General features: G+C 41.6%; 1 protein-coding gene across 1 annotated transcript in view; it reads right to left on the bottom strand.

Moving 5' to 3' along the window:
- The window catches only part of LOC148089726 (protein ELFN1-like), a 109,786-nt gene that overhangs the window by 24,933 nt on the left and 58,559 nt on the right, over positions 1 to 26,294 (bottom strand). The window contains exon 3 of the mRNA XM_087809624.1: positions 9,219 to 9,276. The gene's annotated coding sequence lies outside the window, so the exon portion shown is untranslated. The remainder of the gene's footprint in view (positions 1 to 9,218; positions 9,277 to 26,294) is intronic.

The following is a 26,294-nucleotide window of genomic DNA, read 5'->3' as shown; positions in this document are numbered from 1 at the left end:
CTACTGTGGACGTGATGAAGATGCAGTGATTGATGGGAAGGTTAATTATTCCAGACGGCTCCTAAATCAACGGCGAAGCGTGCGATTGTACGTCCGTCCGGGGCTTGTGTTCCTGAGCCGTAATGAGCGTCGGATGAGAGAAGTGGCCGGTCGGGGCGTCGGGGGAACCGGCGGTCTCGTTATTTTCACTCGACTCCGACGGTTTTGAAAAACAACATTTTATATAATCACCGGAATGTGTGTTGGCTCCGTGACATGTGGTTATGAAACGCCATCCGTCTCAATACCAAACCTACTAAAACCTCACCAAGGTCGTTGCTCCGGCGACAGCGTCTCCTGGGACGTGATTGGAACGACCTCTCCTCGCGGCCGGCGTGTGGTTGTTGTAGGTGTTCGTAACGACCGGTAAATCTTCCGTCCAAACATCGTAAATTCCGACCTGAGCGACGCGAGCGACGGAAACGCTCGGAGTCGCCCCACGCCGATGACATCAGACTCCGGTATCGTCGTGAAGGTCGTTTGGTCGTGTCCGCCCAGGCGTGGGGAACAAGTCATGCAGATGGATGGAGTCTTGAGACCGAGCGAAACCACCTCACGCTCGCTTCTGTGGCCGAGGATCAGATCAGTTACGGGACCCGTCTTAGGGCTGCCGTCCCATTATCACCAGCACTTCTCACAGGGGGGGCGGGGGGGGGGTCAGGCCTTGGAATTGGTGGGGCCACGTTGCCTTTTCGAGGCTGTACCTGGTGGGCTTCATGGGCCTAGGCCATTCCACCCAATATCCGCTTGAGAAGCGAGACCATCTGGGAGAGACTCAAGGTAAAATAGCCACGCTAAGAGTAAGTAAGTAAGTAAGTAAGTAATATTTATTTATATAGCGCTTTTCGAGACCAGGGTCACAAAGCGCTTTAACAATCAAAACAATACTCAAAACAGTATATACTTCAAAGATCAAGATAATACTGAGAACAACACAGGAGTTCGAGAAAATCAAGGAAAAGCCTGAACAAATAGAAACGTCTTAAGATGTTTCTTAAAGGAGTCAGTAGATCCATCAAGCGCAAAGAGAGAGAAGATCGTTCCAAAGCTTAGGAGCAACAGCCTGAAAAGATTTCTCTCCTCTGGTCCTGAGCCGTGTGCGTGGAACCATAAGTAGATTCTGATCCACAGACCTCAGAGACCGAGCTGGGGTGTAAGGCTGGATCAGATCAGTGATGTAAGGAGGAGCCTGACCATGAATAGAGGACTCAGTCCAGGTGGCTCCGGCGGCGTTCTTGACGTGTTCTAGGCATGTGTGGTGGGTACGAGATGGACGATGTAGATGAGGCGCGAATATTCTGGGGGCCCTCGGACCCTGAACCTCCCTGATCATTGTTAAGAAGTCCAAAGTTAGTCCAAAGATTTTTTGCGAATCAAAAGACGATATTTTAAAAAACTAAAGTTCTCTGAAGGCACACTGTGGTGCAGTGGTTAGCACAATGAATCTTTTGCGTGCCTTGCGACAGACTGGCCTCCTGTCCAGGGTGTCCCCCAGGCCTCTCGGCTGTAGAAGCTTGTTAAGGCTCCAGCCCCCCCCCCCCCCCCCCCCGCCGGACTCAGTCAACAGTCTTTCAAAACTGACTGTTTCAATCACATTTGGTTAAATTAATTCTTAAATTCTGGAAAGGAAAAAAGTTGCTTGTCATTTTTTTAAAAGTGTTCTTCCACGCCCCGTTACATTTCAATCCGAACAAATTTAGGACCCAAGTTTTAGACACCTGGAAATTGAGATTAAGTATATAAAGTTGACAGTAAAGTCATGCTAAAATGCAACAGCTCATGTTAGGGAGTGAAATGTAGTTAAGAAACATGGTTTTGATACACGAGGAGAGACCGTGTTGGACCGAGAACGTCGGAGGTGAAAGAAGGAAGACGACCAGTATAACCTGAGGTTGTGGAAGGATATGATAAACTGGGATACAGCTGCACTTACTCTGCAGCTGCTACGTTAAAACACACTCACGAAAACACACACATCTGCCCCCACTTACACACAAACACACACAAAAATCCAGAGTTATTCTGGATTTGAGAGGAGCCTGGAATTAGCTTCAAAAGAGACGATAAAGGATTATTCTATTAGTCATTTTTGCTCCCCGAAATAAGGTGTGCTGGGAGATTCGAAATAGTTTTAGGTGCTGCTTGAAAAGGATCCGTCTGGGCTGCGGAGTCACAGTTTTACTCTGTTTAACATAATCCCGGGAGATGAGTGTGTTTGCGTCCTCGGGTCACATCTACTTGTGCTCTCTTACAAAAAAAAGGGTTGAAATGGCTTGAAGCTGCTCAAACCAAAGACTACATTGTGGTATTTGGAGGTCGATCAAGTGACGAGAGAACGATCATCTTCTAAAGATCTAGCTTTACATTAATCTGGAGACAAAGGTTGGCGACGCTCAAGAAGCATCCTTGATTTTTTTTTTTTCGTTCCTTTTTGTCGGCTCAGAAAGAACACTAAGATACTGCGCTTTCCCAGACGGGTTCCTTCTTTGGAGAATCTTAAGATCAAACTTCAGAAGCTTTGCAAGGAGCTCTCAGTGGGAGCTGTCCACGGCTGTGGTGCTGAAATCAATCAATGTGCAGAAGTCACACACAGAGCCTCTATGTCTGAGTTCAATGTGTTGCTTTGGTGTCCATTTTAAGAAGATCGTAGCACAACCTTATTTCTCTTTCTACATACATTTGTGTCGAATACACATAAAATATATATCCTATATACTCTCATCTATGGTCTTTACAATAAAACTTACTTACTAACCCAAAGAACAAGATCGAGAAGACAAGGAGTCCAAATGACTTTTGTCCGTCTGGACTTTCCTTTAGAGACAAGGTGAGGAGCTCAGTCATTCAGGAGAGACTCAAAGTAGAACCGCTGCTCCTGCACCTGGTCCTTCAACAGCTTTTTAGGACGTGACACGGTGGAGAGACTTTTTACGTCTCTGGCTTGGCTTGAATCAAGACTTCTCGATTGAGAGAGACCCAGGAAATGTTTCTATTGGTAAAAAAAAAAGAAAAAATCTACAATATAGTCACATTAGTTTGCATTTCACGATAACTATGTGTCCTCATTTGAAAGGAACGCTGTGTACCAAGCAAAACAAATCTGACATTTAAATGCAGAAACCGCATCGATTTTTCCGAATGGCAAGTCATTCTGGCAGCGACATGAGTAATCTTTGTGCGTGGACTGAGGATGGGAGTTGAAATCAGATCCATTTACAAGACATTTGCGTCTGCAGCACAAACTCTGGATATGATTATTGTAACATTTCGCACAAGTGTGTGTGGAACCATGTCTACGTGCACAGATGCTCGGACCGAGGCTGTATAAAATGGAAGGACACTTTGACTCCAGTATCTGCTTGATAATCCATTCACGGACACTTTAACTGTGAAAACTCAACTCTCGTGACTTATTCACATGTTTTAAATGTTGAAGTCTTCAAAATGCAGTAGTTCATTCATCATGACGTTTCTCCGTTTTGAAGTTATTACTTAATAAAGTTCTCGCCTGAAATCTCACCAAACGATAATATGGTTTAAATTAAACATTCTGACGTCACTCCGGTGATAAGTCCTCCCCTAAAAGCCCTAAACACGCCCTTGTATTATGGTTTTCTTGTAGCATTAATTTATACAGACTAAAACTATATTTACTATTTGGTTAAGTACCAACATGTTAATCGTGAAACAAAATAAATGTTTATGTAATGAATTACTTTTGCCTTTAGGTGTTTTTCTAATGTGTACATTAAGCAGCGAACCTTATTTTTATTATTATTGTGTTTATTATGTAGAAAATGGGAGTTTCAGGGGTGAGTTTGAAATTTACGTGAGTCCTTGAATGCAAATTGTGTTTTTGTGACCAATCAGAGCAGAGTGGGCGTGGTTACTTGGACGAGACTTCTTCTCAGCCAAAACGGCGCATTTTAAGTGGGCGGGGCTTAAGCGTATTTTCTAATGTTAATATCTTTATTAAATGAGAATTTTGTGCAAAAAGAAACATACTGATAATTATAATAGAGTATAATAGAGGTCCAAGAACAATTTAAGACACACTTAAATCTAACTTTAATGAAAATTCAGGAGATTCAAGACGTCAAAATATATCATGACGACTCTTCACGCGGCATTTTTGCATGAGGTGAACTCTTCAAGAGCAATAATGAACAAATGCTTTATAATCCCTCCAGCCCTCCTGGATCTTGTCCCAGGAGAAGAAACATTCATAAACGGGTTAAAAAAAAGACGACCTTTACTGGCATCTTGCAAAGCAGCTGCTTCACATCTTGTCGTAAGTGACACAAGGAAATGACGCCTGCCGACCAGCAGGGGAAAGAATGTAGGTTGAGGTACTTGCATCACCCATGGTGCTCCATCCTTACCTCACTCCTGAACAAAACCTAAAGATACTCGAGCCCATCCACCTGAAAAACTTCTGCTGGAAAACCTCCTTTTTCTTTTTTACTCCTGAATTATTATTTTGTAATAGGTTAACTGACAAAAAAGACAGGACGTTGTGTTTTTTTAACAAATAGAGAAGTTCCATTAGAGACCATATGTCTGATAACATCATAGGGTTTCATTGTAGTCTTTTGAGGCGCCAGTCCTTTGCCGCTGCATTTACAAACCACTAGATGTCACTGCAGGTAAGACGGCACTTACTATTCAACCACGTGATCACGGTGGCTTGAGAGCGATCATTTACATTCCTTTACAATCATCTAACAAGTCTAAATGGTTGTCCCGGGGCAGGATAATAGATCCGCCTCTGCCCTCGGTTCTGCATCGTCAGCAACCCTCGCGAATCCCCGCGTGTCGTCGTATCGTTACGCGTCATTGCTGAGTGTAGGTCGTCACGGAGTGATTGATCGTCCGGATGAGGTCGTGATTCCTGATCTGCTGCTTTTCAATGCGAAGGTAAAGAATTGCATGTGGGGAAGGAGGCGCGTCACAGGTGAGTGTACGGGAGTTTGAGGAGGCTTAAAAAAATCAGTTTCTTCTTCAGAAATACACACCTTTAAAACACGGTTTTGGGCCAATTGGTGAGACGATTAAACAAAAATCATCCGTCCAACTATCGGCCAAAGTCTGCGGTTGTCGCCAAGTGAACACTTCACACCTCTTCACTACTGTAGGCAGAGAAAAGAAAGAGTAAAACTAGAAGCTGCAAACGTGCAGAAGTAGATGACGGAGGTTCTTTGAATTTCTGGAAAATGGTCTCGAAATTCAACGATTCAGGAAAAAGAGGAAAGAAAAGAAGATAACCAGCTGAACCCACAACTGTTCTCGTGTGGAAGACGTGACTTTGTCAACCAGTGGGAGAGAACCTCTGGAGACTCGCTGGAGATATTAAGTCCCACTGCGGGTATTTTAATTGCCTCGACTCTGAATTGTCTTGTGGTGGATTAACATGTTTCTTTAGTGTGATTCTCTAAATAGGCTGACGGATACAACCCTTGTGTCGGCTTTGGGTCGAGGTGACCCGGAGGCAACATGCAATACTATATTTTTTTAAATTAATGAATTCTTAATTGCATACATGGTTAATCCATGTTAATCTATATATGGTTAGTATGTCTGGTTCTATTATCGTATTGGGAGTCGACACTTGTGACGTCACTCTCCAATGAGACCAATGACCAATCAGTGGCCGGTAGTTGGTCCAAGTCATCTTGTTAGTATGGACTCGCTTCTCTCAGAACCAGACGGGAGCAGCTACTAAAATTAAAATCTGCCTATACGTACTAGGCTCTTGGAAACGCAACACAAACAATGATCAGTTGAGTCAAGTACACTAGGTCTAAGACAATCAGGGAAGGTGGTACATTACTAAGTACTACTACTGTCTTAAAGGGCACCTAATGTGTTGATTTAAGTGTGTCTTGAATTGTTCTAGGACCTCTATTATACTCTATTATACTCATTAGTTTGTTACTTTCTGCACAAAACTCTCATTTAATAGAGATATTTACATTAAAAAATACGCTTAAGCCCCGCCCACTTAAAATCTTTAGGCTGAGAAGAAGTCTCGTCCAAGCAACCACGCCCACTCTGCTCTGATTGGTCACAAAAACACAAGTTGCATTCAAGGACTCACGTGAATTGCAAACTCACCCCTGAAACTCCCTATTTGTACATTAAAAACGAATAATAAAAATAAGGTTTGCTGCTTAATGTACACATTATAAAAACACCTAAAAGGCAGAAGTAACTCTCACCATGTTTACATCAATATTTATTTTGTTTATTAACATGTAGGTACTTAACTGATTTAGAGCTTCTAGGGGAGGACACCTGCACCAGAGTGATGTCAGAATGTTTCATTTAAACCGTAATGTTTGGCGAGATTTCAGACGAGAACTTTATTAAGTAATAACTTCAAAACGGATCAACGTCATGATGAATAAACTACTGCATGTTGAAGAGGACGACTTCAACATTTACAACATGTGAATAAATCACGAGAGTTGGGTTTTCACATCAGGTGCCCTTTAAGGAGGTGTTAAAAATGAAGTTAATTCATTCATTCATGGACAGGAACCCAAGACACACACAAAGACACACAACCAATCACACTCTCATACCTACGGTCGATTTCCAATCAACCTCTGTATGTTTTTGGACTCTGGGAGGAAACCGGAGTGCCCGGACTAAACCCACTCAACACGGGGAGAACATACAAACTCCACACAGAAAGGCTCCCGACCTGGAAGCGAACCGGCAACCTTCTCGCTGTGAGGCGATCGCACTCACCACTGACCTTCAAATGTGATTATTTATATTAGGATGTTTTTTCTTCCTCGGTGTTACTGAAGAGGACTTTCAAGAACCGTAGCCCCCCCCCCCCCCCCCCCCACGGTGAAAGAGGTTCACAACTTGTTTTCAGGCGGTAAAAGTGGCCTCAAAACAACCAAAATCCATTTGAGCATCTCTTACAAGCTCAGAACAAACAGGTCAGGCCCGTGGAGGCGACACCTGCAGGCAACAAGATCTGGAAACATGGTGACCAGGTCGTCCACCATCGTTCTTCCTCTTCGTGGATTCATCAGAGAAGAATAGAAGTGTGGTTCAGCTGTTGCTGTGTATTGTCTTTTAATGTAAATCATATGTTTCTCTATTAGATTGAAGGTCTTCCTGGTCTTCTGTACAACCTCGCAGTCAGCAAAATACATTCTTTTCCCAGCCGACTGGAAGAGAAAGAAGATTCTTTTCATTTCCCAAGTGAAACGCACACGCCTGCACTCGCGGCTATGATTTGTTCTTTCTCACATTGACTTGTATTGATTTTCATAAAGACCCACGAACCCCTCAACCCGATCCCAGGCTGTCCCGACCGTTACCTTTAACCTTAAACCAGACGTCAAGCCGGCGCTGAATGATTCATGGCTCTCTGATTTCAAATTCAAACGCAGCGGCTTCTCTCGCTCCCGAATGCTGACACAAGCATGGGTTCCCACGAGCCCGGGCTCGCACACAATCCCTCTCTCGCTTTTCAAACCCATCCAAGTGTCGACGGGGGGGGGGGGGACCAGGACGGACCCGAACACTCAGGAATACGGACCTCGTCGGACAGATGGTCAAAAAAAAAGGTCAAAATAAACGACGGTCATAGTGATGATCGTCTGTGAATCTTTATGATTCCCAGCAGCAACATGTCCGCGGCGATAACAGCCCCCATGATAACCATGTGCTTGACTGACGACGACCCCCTCACCCCCCTGCTGTGCAGTCGTGACTGTAATTCGGAGGCCGAGTCGCGGTCGTTGAGATTATTGATCTGGGCACACTCGGTAGATTTTAATCATAATAGAATCTGTGACAGCGGCTGCTGTGTTAATTCCCTCGCCGGAGCGTGGCGATGATCACGGCGAGTAGGAAGACGGAGGTCCTCCACAAATGTCACGCCGATACCAGATAAGCAGCGGCGACGTCTGCTGGAGCTCACTTGTGTTAATAAAAATATATATATATATATCATCAAGTGACAGTCTTGACGATTAAGATCTTTATCTTTACAATCCTGTTCACAGCTCTTATGTTCGCAGCGTTTGAAGGTTGAGAGACGAATGTATGGAAGTAGATCAGTGACATTAGATGATTGAATGTAATGTTTCAAATGTCGGAACTACTTGATCGTGTGCGTCACTTGATCGTCTGCGAGGATTGTATGAATGTTCATTTCAAGTGCAACACTAATAGACTCAGGGTCTCATTCATTCCTCGTGCTATTAGGTTGTATTATTCTGGATTTGTGGGCAGGAGCAGAGCGAAGGGATGATGTTATTCTATGTTAATCTTTGTTATTTACTTTTATGGTCTTTATATTTGCAGTTTGTCATCCCTTGCACTTTGTTCTTTTTATTGCAATTCTTCTTTTTATTGCACTTTGTTCTTGTTTTTATGAAACTATCGTCTGCTGTGAGCTGGAAACCCATTTTTCCAAAGGAGATCTCCAGAGGAAGTCTATCCATTATTATACCAACATTTTTATATTTACTTCAAAACATTGGAGCCTTGAGACTGGAGCGTATCCCAGTATCATAGGGTGAGAGGCAGTGGACACCCTGGACAGGATGCCAGTCTGTCGCAGAACACACAAAGACAGACAACCATTCACACACACACTCATACCTACGGACAATTTCCCAAAGTTCTCAATCAACCTCTGTATGTTTTTGGACTGTGGGAGGAAACAGGAGTGCCCGGAGTAAACCCACGCAACACGGTAAAATGCATTCAAAGATTAAATTCAAACATTCAAACATCTCATGGCACTGATTTACTTCCATACGATTGTACTTCGCTAGAACTAAGATACAAAAGAAAAGAGATTGTATTTAACTATTGGGTCAAGGTGACACGAAGACACTGAAAACAAATGTGTTTGTGGTAACCCTTGTCATTTCTGGGTCAAGGTGAACGACCTCCACCACTGCATATGTATTTGGATTTTTGGCATAGTTTTCGGGGCCACTGGGTCACCCTGACCCAGAGATAACACAAGGGTTATGAAAACAACTTGTTTTAATAGCGACCCAAGGCTAGGACACATATTACAGTGTCACTAAAACGTCATGGCAACGACATAATTGTTGGAATATAATTGTCAAAAGTAAATGACTAAAATCGAAGGTAAAATTAACACGAAATAAGACAAAAATCAAAGGATTGATATTTACCTGTGTGGATGTGAACGACCTCTGGATCGACGCTACTTCCTCTCACACTTAAACACCCCTGTCAAGAAAAACAGACAATATAAGTCAAATTATGAATGAAATTCATTTGTTTGCCGAAGTTCAATAAAGGCAAGTTAATGTTTTTTTCAGTTTTCAGATTCCAGATGTGTTCATTTAACCCAACATCACAGGGTTAACTAGCAACCAAGTCATTTTAAGTTATTGCTGCAGGGTTTACGGTCACAGCAGGGGTCTGATGAGGTGGGTGTCAGGGGTGCCGTGATCATCTTCTGGAGTGGTATTATTATTTCTCTTTATCAAAGCCTTCAAATCCTCACGGAGGAAACGTCTGCGCATTATGTAACTGAAATAATGGGAGGCTGAGCTCCTCGCTGTGTCACCGGGGGAGGAAGAGGCTGGGAAATAGGACAGTGAATAAAAAATGGCGGCGGAAGGATCGTCGGAATAAGGGCTTGAAGCAGAGGATAAAAGAGGGGACTCCCATTAGAGAGATGGATGAAGGGATGGCCGAGGATGACAGCCACATTTGGCAGCAGGGTGATGGACAGAGGAAGAGAATGAGATGGAGAGAGAGAGAGAGAGAGAGAGAGTCGGTGGCTCTGGAAGAAAAGCTCCTCATACAGAGAGCGTTTTAACAGAACCTTCCATCACAGTAGCTGTTTGTTCACGACTCTAATCCCAGGAATGATTTAAAAGACACTAGCGAGGGATGAAAAGAGTCATTTACAATCTTGCTTTATTGACTCCCCTAAAAAGATTGAGCCAGTTACAATCTTGACTCTGCGATCGCCGCCCCCGGGTGAGTGGGAGTGAGCGTCGGCGTTAACAGAGACTGATAAGTATCTCTGGAACTTCAGCCACGAGTGACCGAGGCGTGAAATCCGAGTGTCGTCCACGACCAGAGGGAACAAACGTGTGTGTGCTGAAAGCTTTACACAAGTTCAGGCTAGTTTCCTCACAAGTACTGACCATGAACTCCAACCTCCTCTAGCCAGCCTCAAGTGGACACTCTGTGAACTGCAGCTTTTTTTATTGGCTTCACTTTAAAATAGAACTATGTCGGCTCATATGTACTTAATCAGAAGTAATGCTGGGGTCTGTATTGGTAACTTTGGTATTTTGCACTTGCATGGTGGTTCGTTTTGTGATGTTCATTTTATGTAACAAGAAAATCACTAAGAAAGCACATACCTCTGGCAAGGAGCTCAATTAACATGACTTACTCTGCCCAGACAAGGAATCAAAATATGCCTCAGGTCCACAAGCTGATTATAACCTCAGTATTTGAAAGGAGACCAAACCATCTGCTAATGGCTACGCCTATAAAAAGTTTTTGAATTTTTATATTCAGCACAGAGATGAAAATGACTTGATTATATTGTTTTATACATCACCAAACCATGTGTTTTTTCTCTTTTATTATTGTTTTTATCTGTCTCCATGCACCTCCATGGACTCTCCTAAACTCTCCTCTCTTTTTTTTCTCACTATAATTTCCCTCACTCCTCTCCTCATCCATCTGTCTACCCCCCCATCCTTCCTCCCAGCCGGTCAAAGCGGCAGGCCGTCAACAATGAGTCTGGTTCTGCTCGAGGTTTCTGCCTTCTAAAAGGAAGTTTTTCCTCGCCATAGCTCACTGTACAGTGTTTCGCTTCTTGAACTTTGTTGAATTGCTGGGATCTATTTTTCCTTAATGAACTGTAGTCTTATTTCAACTGTATTAAAATTGAATTGAATTGAATTGTCTCTCTTCAATCTATGCATCTGTTTCAAATGGCATCAATGTTATTTAACGTGAAAAACAATAATTGTTGCACAAATGTGTTTATAAACGTATATTTCTGTATAATTTACAACATTATTTGTATAATGCAGTCATTTAATCAGGTTTAGGTTTGACGATCGCTTTATTTTAAATCTAACTTTAAGGCAAGACCTTAAAGTGATAGTTCACCAAAATTCAAACTTCACTCATTTTCTACTCTCTACCCTCATGGGTTGGGATTATTTTCACAGTAATCTGTTCTTTTACATTTTGGGTGAACTATCACTTTCAACAAAGAACATTTTGGACCATCCGATTGTGTTGGAGACAACATCTTCTCCTTCTCTGGCCATTTCTTTTTTCCTCCCAAAATTAAAACAGTTTTAAATAATGTTTTACTTTTACAAGTCCTTCTATCATTCTCAGCTGTTCTAGTGTTTTCTCACAGTTCAGCAGAATTTAAAGCCCACGTGTGAAGGACCTTCTAATGAAGACATGTGTCAAACTAAATATAGACAAAAAGGAACCATCAGTGAAGCTGCTTCTGCAGCAGACAGTGTTTATTCCTTTCCACACAGACGAGTGTCGGCTCGGACATGAGAGAGAGAAAAAAACAGCCTGGAGCTGTGTGTGTGTGTGACTCACACTCAGCTGGTCTCCATGAGAGGAAGGCGTCTGAGTCGATATGAGGCAGGTCGCATCAGTGCCACTCCACTGTCCACGTTTTTGTATAAAGGTGCGTAGAGTTAGCTTGTTTTACTAGCATGTGTCAGTACAGAGAACAATAGCTGTTTTGCACCATACACAGAGCGTGAAAATATTACATTTCCCTGAACACAGATGATCACTCAGTCCCTTTAACACTAGAAGTCCTAACATTTTGCGGTTCTACCTAGAATGCCCAAGCAAGAGCTGATTGGCTGGAAACAGCTGTGCTCACTCATTTTGTTATGTAAATGACGCGATCATTGACACACCACAGGAGGAAATTGGAAATAAAACCTTTTCTTTTCTGCAATCTACTGTAAGCAAGTAATTTATATTTATATAGCGCTTTTCTAGACCAGAGTCACAAAGCGCTTAAACAATCTCAACAATACTCAATAAAATATATACTTAAAAGGTCAAGATAACGCAGAGAACAACACATATTATTACATATTCCATACAGTTCCCTAATTTTCTATTTGAAATATTCGATCGTCATTTATTTGTTCTAAATTTTAGCTCATCCGTGTAAGGGATACAAGGACAACCCTTAAATATTCCAAATCTTTTGAAAACTCGTTGAATATCTGAGACAACATGACAGAATTAGACAAACAGTTCAACCAACAGTATCAGGAGAGAATTTGGAAGGTTGTGAACTAAAAGTTAGCTAATGTGTTCGACAACTCCACTTTCACAATGTGGACTCACGATGTCACACATTTCTTGTCTCTAATGTTGACTTGCCTAGTGCCAAATATCATCATCTTCAGCACATTATTTTCACCTTCACCTTTACCGCCCCCTTATTCTTTAAAACGAAAGCTCAATAACAGACTCTGAGTTCCTGACCCCAACATTACCGACTAACAAGAATAATTCAAAGAAATGACAAAACAATAATTGTGGGTCTTCATCCTGCATCATCAGGATTAAGTATGTCTTCCAACTTCTTACTTTCCCCTCCAACGTAGAAGGGTCTGACCTGAGCTTAGTTCAGAATCTCTGGGGGGTCATTAAAACACTTCCCACATCCAAGTTTTTGCCTTGAGGCCTGGCACAGCTGTTCAAAACTTGGTACTTCTGAGGAGGAGTCCCTCAAGGAGCACTCGACTGGTTTCTCCGCAACACGATGTACTCGTATAGAGTTGATTTTCTCGTTTTCACCGGTTTACAAACTTCTTCTTTAGGAAAACTGAACTAAAACAAGCATCGTGGCATTTCAAGAGTCACATGTTATGTTACTTCGAAGAACGGCTCCCAAAAAGTGTCTCAAACTTCATCCTGAAACAGTAAGAAAACTAACGCAGACTTCAAAACGATCTTACTTTGTGAAAGTACAGCAATATTCATTCTGTTTTAAAAATGTCGGCTTCTCTTCCCCCCCCCCCCCCCCCCAGTTGTGAGGTTTTCCAGGGACAGCGTTTGGACTATTCAGAGTCTGTCGGCTCTGGAGCAGAAACTCACTGCTGTCATAACTGTGACCACCGAGTTCCCCGGAGAATCTCTTAATGAATGCAGACTCGATCCGCTCGCTGGGACTTGAAAGAATCCTCCCTCGGCTACACAGAGCTCCACAGTGGGGCTGCCTCGCGAGTCCAGCACATTGTTCTCTTGTGGCGAGTTCGACAAAACGCAACCAACAGACACGAAACAATCTAACATTCGTTAGGATTTGATTTGTGTGGGAAAATGTGAAGATGTAAATCAGTTTGAACATCTGCCAAGACGACCGTCTCAACGAGTTTTGCACATTAAGATAATGAGTGTTGACAGAAGTTCACATGTAGACTGGTTATTATCGTCGTACTCCCAGCATGCACCACAGAATCCCTGTCAAAAAACGCCCCCAAGTTTGCCCTTGATGTTGTTTTCCAGCAAATAAATGGGTTGAGCTGCAGCACATTTGTGAACAGAATGTAACTGTCGCAGAGATTTAAAAAAAAAGATCAATTGGTCAAAAACGGATTCACATCAAGTACAAACTGTATTAAGCATTAATTAACATTAATGAAGGACAGGAAGGACAGGAAGGACAGGCTTTGACCCATGAATCCAGTCTGGAAAGTACATTGAAAGTAAACAAGAGCGGGTCCGGATGAAAACCTGCCGGACGGACAAGCTGAAAGACTCGATATACATAAAAGTTGTGGACGGTTGGAGATCCAGATTGTACCACAGGTGAAGACCTATCAGGTGGACCAGTGCAGCGTCCTCAGTCACGAGGTCTCAACTGTGAAGAAAGAGCTGAGCTAAAGGTTCATCCATCCATGTTACTCCCGTCTACGGTCACCAACTATGGGCCCCTAAGAACAAGGCCGAGGATGGTCCAAATCCCTTTTTTGCTGTGTTTCGTGTTCGGGTTTATTTAGTTTGCTATTGTCCTCACTAGAGGGAGTCTGGGGGGATCACCTCTGTGAAGACGGCTGGTCTTCAGTGCTGGTTCTCTCTCTCGGGCTGATCTTAGTCAACATGGATGTGCACCACCCTCTGTATTTTGGGGTGCTCTTGCTTTTTATTTGGTGCCACTATGGAGTCCTCTCTGTTTCCTGTGTTGCACATCTTTGTTGATTTAATAAATCATTGACACTGTATCTCCAAGTTTTGTGTGACTACACTCACTCACCCAACTCACTGCACTATACTACGCCCCGCTTACGAGAGCCAACAGGGGGCGTAACAGCGGCCTGGATTGTCCCTAAGAGCTCAGTCATTCAGGAGAGACTCAAAGTAGAAACACCAACGAGACACGCGATGTTAAGGCGCCTTCTAAGGAGGCTTCCTGGACCCAACCCTGGGGATATTTACCGAGCAGCAGGGTGGAGACCTCAGGGCAGACCCAGGACACGTTAAAGAGACCTTGTGTCAAACTCTGGAACACCACGGGGGTTCCCCCAGAAGAGCTCGTGAAGGTTTTTGGGAAGAGGGAAGTCTGGCAAACGACATGGTCAAGTCAAAAAAGATGGATGTTGGATTTTCCTTCATCTTTCCATGAGAAACGCATTCTGAAGATGGTTGGAATCCACGCCCTTCAAATTAAGAGGGAATACTTTGTACGAAGCGGATCTTCGGAGGCCGAGAAGTTGGCGCTGGTGTGAGTCGCCACAGCGGTGGATATCGTCTCTCTTGATCGAAGCCTAAAGAATTGCGTATGTGTGTGAAAGTGTTCTTCAAACTCAAACATGTATGTCTGCATCTCGAGCGACACGTCAGTGAATTATTCATCCAGATGATGCAGTTTAATGATCTACTTCTCTTCAGGAAGAAACGCCGCTCTCTACTTGAGAAACTACCTCCGTCGCTTTCTTCTCGTTAATCGCTTTCAAATGTTTTGTTTTACAGTAAATCTGTCTTTCTTGTCGCCCCCTTGTTTCTATCCTTCTACCCGATGGAACCATCTGCCGTCGCAGAGAAGCATCTGTCCAAACCCTCATTCGGTTTTAAAACATTCCTGCTTCAATATCGGTCTGTGTGTGCGTCGGTCGGACTGACGGAGAGTCGATTAAAAAAAGCTTTGCTTTAAGCATCATGGCGGCCAATGAGAGGCTCCGTTTCCTTGGTAGGGGTTTTCGCTGACTTGACAGTTTATTGTGAAGAAAATAAAGATATCATTTTCCCGCCCAGGACGTGGCCACACCCCTTCCTGTCTCTCCTCCAACGAGTCTCCATATGTTCCACCCTTCCTGCACTCTCTTCTTCACCTCTCTTAACCTACTTTAACGTCTTCTTTTCATCATCTCCACTCCTCCTCCGTTACTTACCCTTCTTTCTTCTTCTACCTCCTCTTTGTTCTCCCTACAAATCACTACGTCATCAACCAACATCATCATCCGTCCCTCAATTTGTTTATTTTTCAGCATTATTGAAGCAGCGTCCGCTCGATGCACAACCATTTCTTATTAAAGTCAATGATCTTTAACAAATTCATCTAGTTATAATGATGCTAGTGTACTTCCTTCTCTTTCATCCCTTTATTTTTTTGCCTTTTCCCCCCAAAAAAATACTCTTCCTTTCCCTTTGTTGTCGCGCCACGCTCCCTCAGGGGATGCAACGACAACTTTTGGATTAGACGTGTTCATGTGTTATCGTTTGTCGATCTGCGAACCAGAAGGAGCAAAACTGATGACGAAGAGATAGTTTAGGGGAGGCGTTAACCCCTGATGCGTTGGACTTTTTTTGTGTTGATTTTCACCTTTCGTGTGGAATTTCAACTTTATTTTCAATACTCATATTGAATATAATAAGTAAAATGACTTTCAAGCATCAAAACCAAAAAATGCTGAAGGTAAAAGTGTGTTTTTCTCTATAGTTTAAAGAAGTAAAATACAAGTGAAGATAATTCATTGATGAATAATTCCACCTGGATCACAATAAAAAGCTAACGTGGGGGAAGGTGTCAAGATATTCAGTGCTGTGTGCGTCGTTCAAAGTGTGATGCGTGGGGACGATTAATGAAAATGTCAAATGGAAGCCACAGCTCTTTATTTCATTATGATCTGCACGAGTCGCTGAGTAAATAGGAGCTGAAGTTGCAGGGATCAGTGGCCTTCGCTCCATTAAATCTTTATTAAGACTTTGAATAATTGAGGGAATCGACTTGAACAGTAAGAAGCTGATTGAAGGCGTGTGTGTGTGTGTGTGTGTGTGTGTGTGTGTGTGTGTGTGTGTGTGTGTGTGTGTGTGTGTGTGTGTGTGTGTGTGTGTGTGTGTGTGCGTGTGCGTGTGTGTGTGCGTGGGAAGCGAGGGAATGGAAATATCTCAAAGAGAATCAGGGAGTAGTTCTGCTGTAAACACGTGATGAAACATGGATGTCTCATGACTGCTTCATGACTTGATCATGATCCCTGCACTTTCTCCACGGCGTTGCAACGACTTCTTATTGAAAGTAAGTCTTATTAGTATTAGTACATAAATACAGCAAAACTTTGTTTATATTCTGTTTATTAGTTGATTATTTAAGTCTATTGATTATTTATTTCATTTTGTTAGTTATTTATTTTCTTGAATGTCTTAATAAATGTCTGTTTAAGACTTTAATTGTTCTAAGTGTTTCATGTCTGTTGTTAAGTTTTCATGTTTACATGGTGGGTCAGAGAGGACCACAATCTAATGTATGCTGTATGTCTCAATACATGCATATTGGACAATAAAAAAGAACTTGAACTTGAACGAGACTGTGTTGCAGCAGCCGTAGCTGAGCTCGACCGATTAGTAGTGATGTGTTGATGAAGCTTCATGAAGCAGTGTCATGTTGTTCAGAGGTCAGTAGGTGGCGCCATCAGTTTAAAAATGATGCTTCATTAGAACAGATGTTCAAAACAAAGGACAATAGTGCAGAGACTTGATCTACTGGACTGAATATTATGAAACTGCTTCATGAAGCTTCACTATTGGATAGAGCTGGTTTTCTCAAATGTAGACAAGAGTTTAACTTTAATTTTTAAATCAACCTCTACACAATAAGCAGCAAACACATTAAACACCTTCAACCATTTTTTCTTTACACGTTGAAAACGCTTGGTTTCCTCGTGAGATTATTTGTTAGGATAAAATAATTAAGTGAGCGCAAAATGGTTTCTGCAAGATTTTGTTCCCTATATCGCCCCCTGCTGTTTCAATCTGCCTATCGTAGGATTGTTTTACTCGGGTCGAGCCAAAGACGTCAGAACCAACACTGGGAACTTTACAGTGATAAGGTTCTGTCGAGGCACAGACCGAGTCAGATTTACAATTTGTAAGTCATTCAAAAGTCATCCAACAACATCCAACCGAGCTTCATCTCAGCATTCCTACATGAACACAAACACAAACCACCGACAAAGAATGTTTTTTATTAAGTCTTGGATAGATAACATCATTGTGTCTAGATTATATTTCTTGTAAACAAATTAAAGTATAGAGACGTGAGCAGCATTTGTTTTATTTCATTTTTAAATAAGTGTTTTTTAATCACTTTAAGTGAAGGTTGTCTATCAACATGACAAGAGAAAGAATCATTTTAAATTAGCTGAAAACACCTGTCGGTTCAAATAAGCCACTCTTTGTATCATGATGACGACAATTCAGTTCAAGAACACAATCGATGTGAGTTATTTATGATGAAACTTTTGAATCATCTCCAAAAAATGCCTCACCAGAGTTGTTTTTCTCTTGAATACAAAGAATAAACTAGAAAGTCCCAAACATTTCATTTCTCATTTTCTGATCGCGTGTTAAAGCTGTTGATGACTGAAAATTATTTTCTTGTTTTAACTTTAAAGGATTTCGACGGATCACATCAAGGTTTGTTCACAGTTTAATTTAACCAAACTCGTTGCCGTCTGCAAAACAGAAAAAAGTTTTACGTTTTTCATCGATTCCTGTTTTTATTTCCACTAGAAAAAGAGTCAGAACAATAGTTGTAAGTTACAGAAGATTAAACCTTCAGCCGCCGTCAAGACATTTATGTTCCGGTGAGTAGCTCACACTTCTGTCCAGGTTTAACCTTTTCACCAGCAGCAATCACACTTAAATCAATGTAATCTCGTCTGGACTATTGTAACAGTTTATTTTCATGTCATTAACAAGAAGGATCGTCTCGCCTGCAGTTGATACAAAACTCTGCAGCGAGAATTCTGAGCCGCTCTAGTAGAAGAACTCAAATTTCTCCGATCCTTAAAACTCTTCATTGGCTGCCAGTTTCTTTCAGGATCAACTTTAAAATTCTGGTTCTTACTTTCAGATCTATTCATGGTCAGACCTTCCATCAGTGATCTGATCCAGACTTACACCCCAGCTCGGGCTCTGAGGTCTGTGCATCAGAATCTACTGATGGTTCCTGAACACGGTTCAGGACCAGAGGAGAGAAATCCTTCCAGACTGTTGCTCCTAAGCTTTGGAACCATCTCTGTGTTTGATGATCTACTGACTCCTTCAAGAAACATCTCAAGACGTTTTTATTTGTTCAGGCTTTTCCTTGATTTTCTGGAACTCCTGTTGTGTTATCAGTTTTATCTTGATCTTTAAAGTATTTACTTTATTGAATATTGTTTTGATTGTTTAAGCGTTTTGTGACCCTGGTCTGGAAAAGCACTATATAAATAAAAATGACTTACTTACTTACTTACTTAAACAATAGTGCTTTTGACAACATCCTGGTAACAAATGATAGATAATCAAAGTAACGGTAGAAATATCTTAAGGATGACGTCGTTGATAAACAGCTCCAGCATTATTTAGGTTTGAAATGTAATGTCCTTTCCTAAAGTTCAAGGAAAAAGATGATTCATGGCCGTTTTTTCATGACTGGGGGGCGCTTCATCGTGACCTTTAGGTTTAGGTGATTTGGTTCCTCCATCCATTGATGCATCAGCGACATTTGTCCGTCATCGAGCCGAGGTAAATAAATAAATAAAGAGCTCCATCTTTGAAGTTTTTTTTCCTGGCCGTGAATGATCAAAAACAAGTTCTGCTCATCATCAGCAAACCATGGACCGCTCGGCTGCTGCAGATCCTCATTAAAGTCTGCGAGGAAGGAAAAGCCGGACGGCTGCTCCGGGAGGAAAGAAGCGGTGCGACAAAAAAAACCACATCACCTCGTATGAAGCAACAACCCAGATAGTTAATGTCAAGTTTGGGTGCTAACGTGGACTCAGTGCATCCATCACCGGGCGCGAGGATCACTGTCTGTGGAAGGGAAACAAACACTGGTGGTTTACCGCTCCAGTTCCACCGCTCTGGTCATCTGGTGATAAATTGAAGGCCGTCACTGTGTGCTGGGATTCGCTCGCTTCCGCCATCTCTGTGCTGCTGCTGGTCGTAAATCAGCTCTTGTTTTATTGTGGGATGACAGACCAGGGTGACAGGAGACCATCGCGATCCTGTTCGTCGAGGGGCGATGAAGTGGAATCATGTGTTTCATGGACATGTTTGATCTTCGCTGAGATATATCGGAGTCAAGCATGGCGGAATTTTACATTTCAATTGTTGAAACTTTGTATTATTTATTGAAATATACAGTATATATATATAAATATATATATATATATAAATAAATAAGATATATTGTAAGAATTTTTTTAACCAGTTGTCCAAACAAAGTTGTCTGAAAAATACCTAATTACTAGTGAAGGTCTGATGAAGCTTCATGAAGCAGTGTCATTATCTTCAGAGTCCACTAGATGGCGGTCTCTGCACTATTTTCCCTTGTTTTAAACAACTGTTCTAATGAATCATCATTTTTAAACTGATGGCGCCACCTACTGACCTCTGAACAACATGACACTGCTCATCAGACCATCACTACTAAATGGACAAGGTCACATGATTATCAGCTTGTGCATGATTGGCTAAAAGTTCGATAAAGTCGTCCAGTAGTCGATTAGTTATGTCTGGCAGAACTATTAAACCAAGGTTTTCCTCTTTAAGAGGCTACGAATAAAATAAAGATAGAATTTAATGGGCTACGAATGAAACTATATTCTTTTTTATTTTATTGTATTTATTATTATTATTAAATATAAGTTATTTAATATTTATTTATGTTTTTAATTGTATGAATTAAAATATCAAACGCTATGTGATGAATTATTGAAATAAATTACAGTTTAAACAAATGTAACTTTTCAATATTCATATTATTTAATTCAATAAAAACTTTAAACATAAATCATCTTAAATTCAATTAAAAAACAATAATAATTAACTGCTTTAAATTAAAGATCTTGTTTTTTCATAGTATGTTGATAGATACCAAACATTTGTTTCTACAATATAAAACAAGAAATGATTCTCAGAAAGTCGCGTCATTTCTTGTAACAATCACGGACCAGAGATGTAAAAATGACTTCGGACTCTGTGAACCTTTTAGCCGATCCTCCCTCAATCAACCCTCACATACTTAAGTGCAATTTCCAATCATCTGCCCGAGAAACTTCTCTAAGTAGTTTTCTCTCAAAACATCTGTAGCCAGTGACGTGCGATGAGCTTCATGGTTGGTGAGGCACTGCCTCCTATGGTGTCAGATTTAAGTATATAAGAGACATTTCAATTTGCTGAAAATCTTTTCTTTTTTTTTTTAAACAATCAATGGATATAGAAAAAGAATGAACTAATAAATCATTTTTTTTAAAGATTAGCAAACATGGATTTAAACAGTATAGATTACGACCGTGATAGTAAAGGATTACAAGGAAGACGCAACTGATTCAATGCTCTTAATTTGAAACCCGGGCGTTTATTTCCTCCTATTGAATGGCGTTTGGGGAATTTACCGTAAAGTTTAGCAAGTACTCTACAGATTTAAGTTTGGCTGAAGAATATAGAATCCCGAGCGGCTGTGTCTATTATTATGAAACGATAAATATTTAGTATTAAATGGGTCAAAATAAGCGTGAGAAAAACAAAGAATATATTATTAAAGGCCAAAATGTAGTTTTTAAATATTTTATTGTATTTCTTATTTAGTTGTAAAAGTCTCTATGCCTTAATGGAGATGTGACAGTTTGTGGAGGCTCATTAGCATTTGCCTCCATCTTTGCCTTTCACTGCGGTTGTATTTCCGATCAGCGAAACTAAATAAAACCCTTACAAACATTAAACTTTAATGGTTAAATCCATCAGCCAGACTGTGGAAAACCAAGGCAAATAAGTGTATCTGTGAGCGTTATGTTGGCGACATCTAGAGATACGGCAACCGGCGCCGACAATTGAATGCATCAACACAGTTTGTGATGGATTGTGCATTGAGAGGTGAGGCAGTGTCTCACCTGCCTCCCCTGACCGCACGTCCCTGTCTGTGGTGTAGCGAAAACTGTTAACATCTTGCAAGTTTCAGGTCTGAGACAAAGGCAGGAACATCTCGGTCTTTCGGTGCACACGACTGATGCGGGATGACCCTGAACGTGACCTCATTTATACATCATTAGACCCATGAGGGATAAAAGATGGCTGCAGTAAATCATCAGTAATGAACTTGTGCAACTTCTTCTCACTTTCTCTGCGTGAGCCGAGATGGACGGTAAAGAAAAAGCCCAGCACAGGTTGGTATAGAGGCAAGAAAATACCCCTTTAATATAACTTCAACGATTCTACTCTCGGTTTCTCATTAGCACAGCAGTATCTCCATGACCTACATCCATCAGCTTGGACCTACTGGAACAAAACAGTCATAAAGAAGTGATAAAACATGCAATAAAGAATTAAACTGAGAGTGAGTGTGTGTGTGAGTGATGTACTGAGATTTGGAGCACGAGGGATGAAGGATGAAGGGCGTGAGCGGGGAAGGAAGGTTGGGATCCGGAATATGGGTCGGCGTGTCGCAGCTGTACCAGGAGCGAGCCGAGACGAGTGGGGAGCGAGGGATGGGACATCAGCTGAGGAGACAATGTGAAGGAGAGGACGGCGGAGGTGAAGAAGAGCGAAACAAGAGGACGGGAGATGCAGTCATCAGTATTCCGGCTCCGTTTCACTTCCCAGTCAAGACAAATGAGAGCCGGCATCATGGAGCAAGTGGATCCGCTGAACACACACCGACGACTCCCTTCATCAGTCTTTCCCCGCTCGCTCCTTCCTGTTCCACCACCCATATTATTTCCCGCTGAAAACAATGGAGGCCGGTGTGAGCCGGAGCTTATATTGTCCAGATACATTGCACCATCAATAAAAAAATGTGTTTTTGTCACTTTTTTTTTTCTCCGATTGTTTTCTGCAGCTCGGAGGTCGGCTTCGCAGCGCGGAGAACATTATTCCTCGCAGCCTCTCGGAATTTGTTTTCCGCAGAGTCGTAAATCATCTTTTTTTTTCCGGGTCTTTTTGGTTCCTGAAGTGCCAAAATAAAGTTATCGGAGGGCTGTAGGCTTCCAAAGTAATGGAAGTGGATCATTGGAGCGGCACGATGACTGACCTCTGAACCCATCGGGGCAAAAAGGTGACTTTTTGACCATACGTACAACAATGAAATAAAAAGTGTGAATCGTTTAAACTTCCAGAACATCCTTTGCCGTCTAGTCACTTGTTAACACGCTCTTGCAAAGTGACAAAGGAACCCATAAGAAGAAAAAAAAGAAGCTAAAAATAAATATGTCAAAAGAGAAATAGCCTCGCTACAGCACGTAATCTGTCTGGCTGCCATTTTTCTTAGAGAGACGCTATTGTACGAGAAAAAGACGGATCAGGGACAATGCAATCTGGCACAAAAGGTGTGGAAAAAAAAACCCAGTCGCTGATGCGTCAACACGTCATGAGGTCGACCTCTCGTGGCCTTCAATCAGCTTTGACTTGACCCATCTGCTGCCGCCGCCGTCCCAATAATGACCCCCCGCCCCCTCTTACTACCCTCCCTGTGCCTTGATTGCTGGTTGTTCTTAAGAAAAACAGACGCTGCTGTAATGATTTAAACCCATGTCAAGAAGATCAAACGGTTGGATCTCCCTAAAAAGAAAAATCCCACGTCCCTCGTGCAGCTTTATTCAGCCTTAATATTATATTTTTTCTTTGTCGCCAAATGCTATAAAAATATATAATGGCCCAGAAAACACATGCATTTCTTACTGGACCTGGCAACGGATTTGCTTCTTTTCAGGAGTCTTTCAGCGTATTCTTCATTAGTTAGTAAAAGAGAATTTAGTGAAGAGGTGGGCGACACATAAACCAGTCACCAGCCTGTAACAGGGAACACAGAGTACCTGAGGTACATCCACGCAAGCACAGGGGAATGCAATGCTCCGCAACCAGCAACCTTCTTGCTGTGAAGTCACTTAACATCTGTGAAAAAATATTCAAAGGTCAACTAATGTCAAACCCAACTCTCCTGACTCAGATGTTTGAAATGTTGAATCTTTCTCTCCGAGATGCGGATCATGACCATGTTTTGAACGTATGTCTTTATAAAGTTGCTCTGAAATATGGGCGAACGAGAGGTTACGAGAGCGGAGACCACTATGATGTAATAATTGTTTTAAGTGGGCGGGGTTAAACCCTTGTGGGGGTACCAAGAACACATTAGTTTTCGAGCCTTATGGTCACCTTGACCTCGAGACAAGAGATATGTACCTTAATAGAGAGTTTTGTAAAACAGACACATATTGATGATACAATTGAGTCCAAATTCAATAAAATCGTCCAATTATAGTTGTAGGATTGGCTAAAATTTCAAATGGTCCAAACCAGAAAATTAAGTTTATTAAGAATTAAAACACACGCTCTTAACATGGCAAAAAATATAGCTGGCACATGGAGGCTAATTCACATTTCCAATCAATAATCATATCAGAAATGAATTTCAACAGTGACTGTCAACTAGGAAATAAACTCTGAACCTTCAGCTAAAGTCAAGGCTACAACAACACATGTTCCAACTTACAAGTGTATCATTGTCAATGTCTCGAATTTGTTATTTGTATCTCATGTAAGTAAGTAAGTAAGTAATATTTATTTATATAGCGCTTTTCCAGACCAGGGTCACAAAGCGCTTAAACAATCAAAACAATATTCAATAAAGTATATATTTTAAAGATCAAGATAAAACTGATAACACAACAAGGAGTGACAATGTTTACATGCAAAAGTCAATTTTGCGCTAGGTTCCAGAATTCTGTTTTAAGAATAAAACTTTTTTTTAAATGGAAAAAACATGTTTTATTCCATAATTTGTGTTTATTTTTTATTTTTTTTACAAATGCACCAAAAAACACTAAAATATTCTTTATCCAAGCTTGTTTTTGTAACATTTATTTTAATCAATATCGACACTCCTTGCCAATGTCGAATGTAATTAATTCAACTATAATATTGACGTTCCTTAAAGTAGCCGATTTAGCATTCATTTCATGCTCTATATTTAGACGTTCATTATTTTCAGCGTCGCACAAAAGCTCGACAACAGTTCTCTCACACACTTCTACACACTAACGGAGGAAGCTAATTGTCTCCACGGCGTCCTATTTGTTCCAGCAATGGAAACAACATAAATGAAGGGATAAAAGAAAAAGGAAGGAAATGATGATGCAGCAGCCAACAAAAAAAACAAAAAAGTGTTGTTCAGTTTAATTTAAAGTGCTCAGAAGAGGATAAGCAAGTAGGCCATAGAGATGAGCAGACACGGTGGGAGGGAGGATGGGAGGAGATGGAGGAGAAGCAGGATGGGGAATTGATAAAAAGATCATTGTGAGCACGAAGCAGATTCGCCTCTTCTGCCTGTCTTTCCCACATATTTTCAGCAACGCCAGATAAACTGAATTATCCAACTCATCCGTTGCTTTAAATTAGCGGGAATAAGGCCAGAGCTCAGAGGATTCGTGCTAACAGTGAGCGGCTGCTGCTTGTTTGCCGTTGCATTGTTGCAGCTTGTATTTCCCCGACAAATAAGAATCAGTGTGTTTGCCTCGAGTATTTGACACGACTGCTGTCACGACTCTCACTGTTACTTGAGAAAAGCTTACAGGATGGTACTGCTAAACGAGACAGCAGCCATTTGTAGAACAGAAAAAAACACCTTGACAGAATCATGTTAGTGTTGTTTACACATCGTGACACTTTATATATTTTATAAATTTTCTGTAGAAGCCCAACTCTCCTGACTCACTCACATGTTTCAAATGTTGAAGTCTTCCTCTCCAAGATGCAGTAAAGTCCCTCATCATGAGTTGAACTTATTACATAAAGTTGCTCTGAAATCTGGGCAAACAAGAGGTTACGAGAGCTGTGACCAGCTCCTAAAGTCCCTTGGAATCGGAGTCTGGATTTATGACGCACGGTGACAATCCTTGATGCTTGACCAATCACAGCAGAGCGGGCGTGATTATGGTAAACAAGATTTAATCTCCAGAAAAACCAAGTGTTTTCAGGGCGGGGCTTAAGATAATTTTCTAATGTCAATATTTCAATGAAAAGAGAGTTTTTAGTACAAACACACACTGATGATACAATAGAGTCACACGTCTATTTAAGATTTAAATCAACACAATAGCTGAGCTTTACTCTTTTTTTTAATTTCGAGCCGACCATCCACAGTCTCAGAGAGAATCCCTGTCTTGAAGAACGCCGGCTGTGAGGAGGGAAAGTGAAGCATCAGTGAGATAATGTGAGCGGACAGATGCGAGTGGAGTGAGCAGAGATCGGCGCAAAAGGACAGGACAACAAACACTTGGGAAAAAAACGTGTCTTCCTTCACCGTTGATGTGTCTCTCGTGAGGTCGCCGAAAAGCTAAACGAAGCCGACATCTTTTCGCATAAGCGACTGGGTTATTATTAGCTGAAGCGAGAAAGAGAAACTTTAAAGGACAGCAGTGGTCTCTGCCGAGACGTGTGACTTCTTTTGTTGTTTACTTGTAGCTCCAGTGACTAGTGAAGAGTGGGAACGTACTCCAGCTCAGGGGTGTTCCATTGATTGGGAAAAGGTCTGAATAGGTGCAGGTTTTTTTGTTCCAACCAGTGAAATGAATCCAGCGTTTAAGAGAGACTCGGGTAGAACACATAAGACGTGGCTCGAGCCACTGGAAAACCTCCACCCGGGAAATGTTGAAGACTGTCTCAGGCTTATTTTCCCAGAAGACATGTCCGAGGTCTCTGGTGAAAGGAAGGTCTAGAGTCTAGACCAAACGTGG

Source organism: Callionymus lyra, chromosome 1 (genome assembly GCF_982586985.1).
Source record: "Callionymus lyra chromosome 1, fCalLyr1.hap1.1, whole genome shotgun sequence".
NCBI classification, from domain to species: domain Eukaryota; kingdom Metazoa; phylum Chordata; class Actinopteri; order Syngnathiformes; family Callionymidae; genus Callionymus; species Callionymus lyra.
The sequence above is the reverse complement of the archived record's forward strand: the minus strand, read 5'-3'. Positions and strand labels throughout refer to the sequence as shown.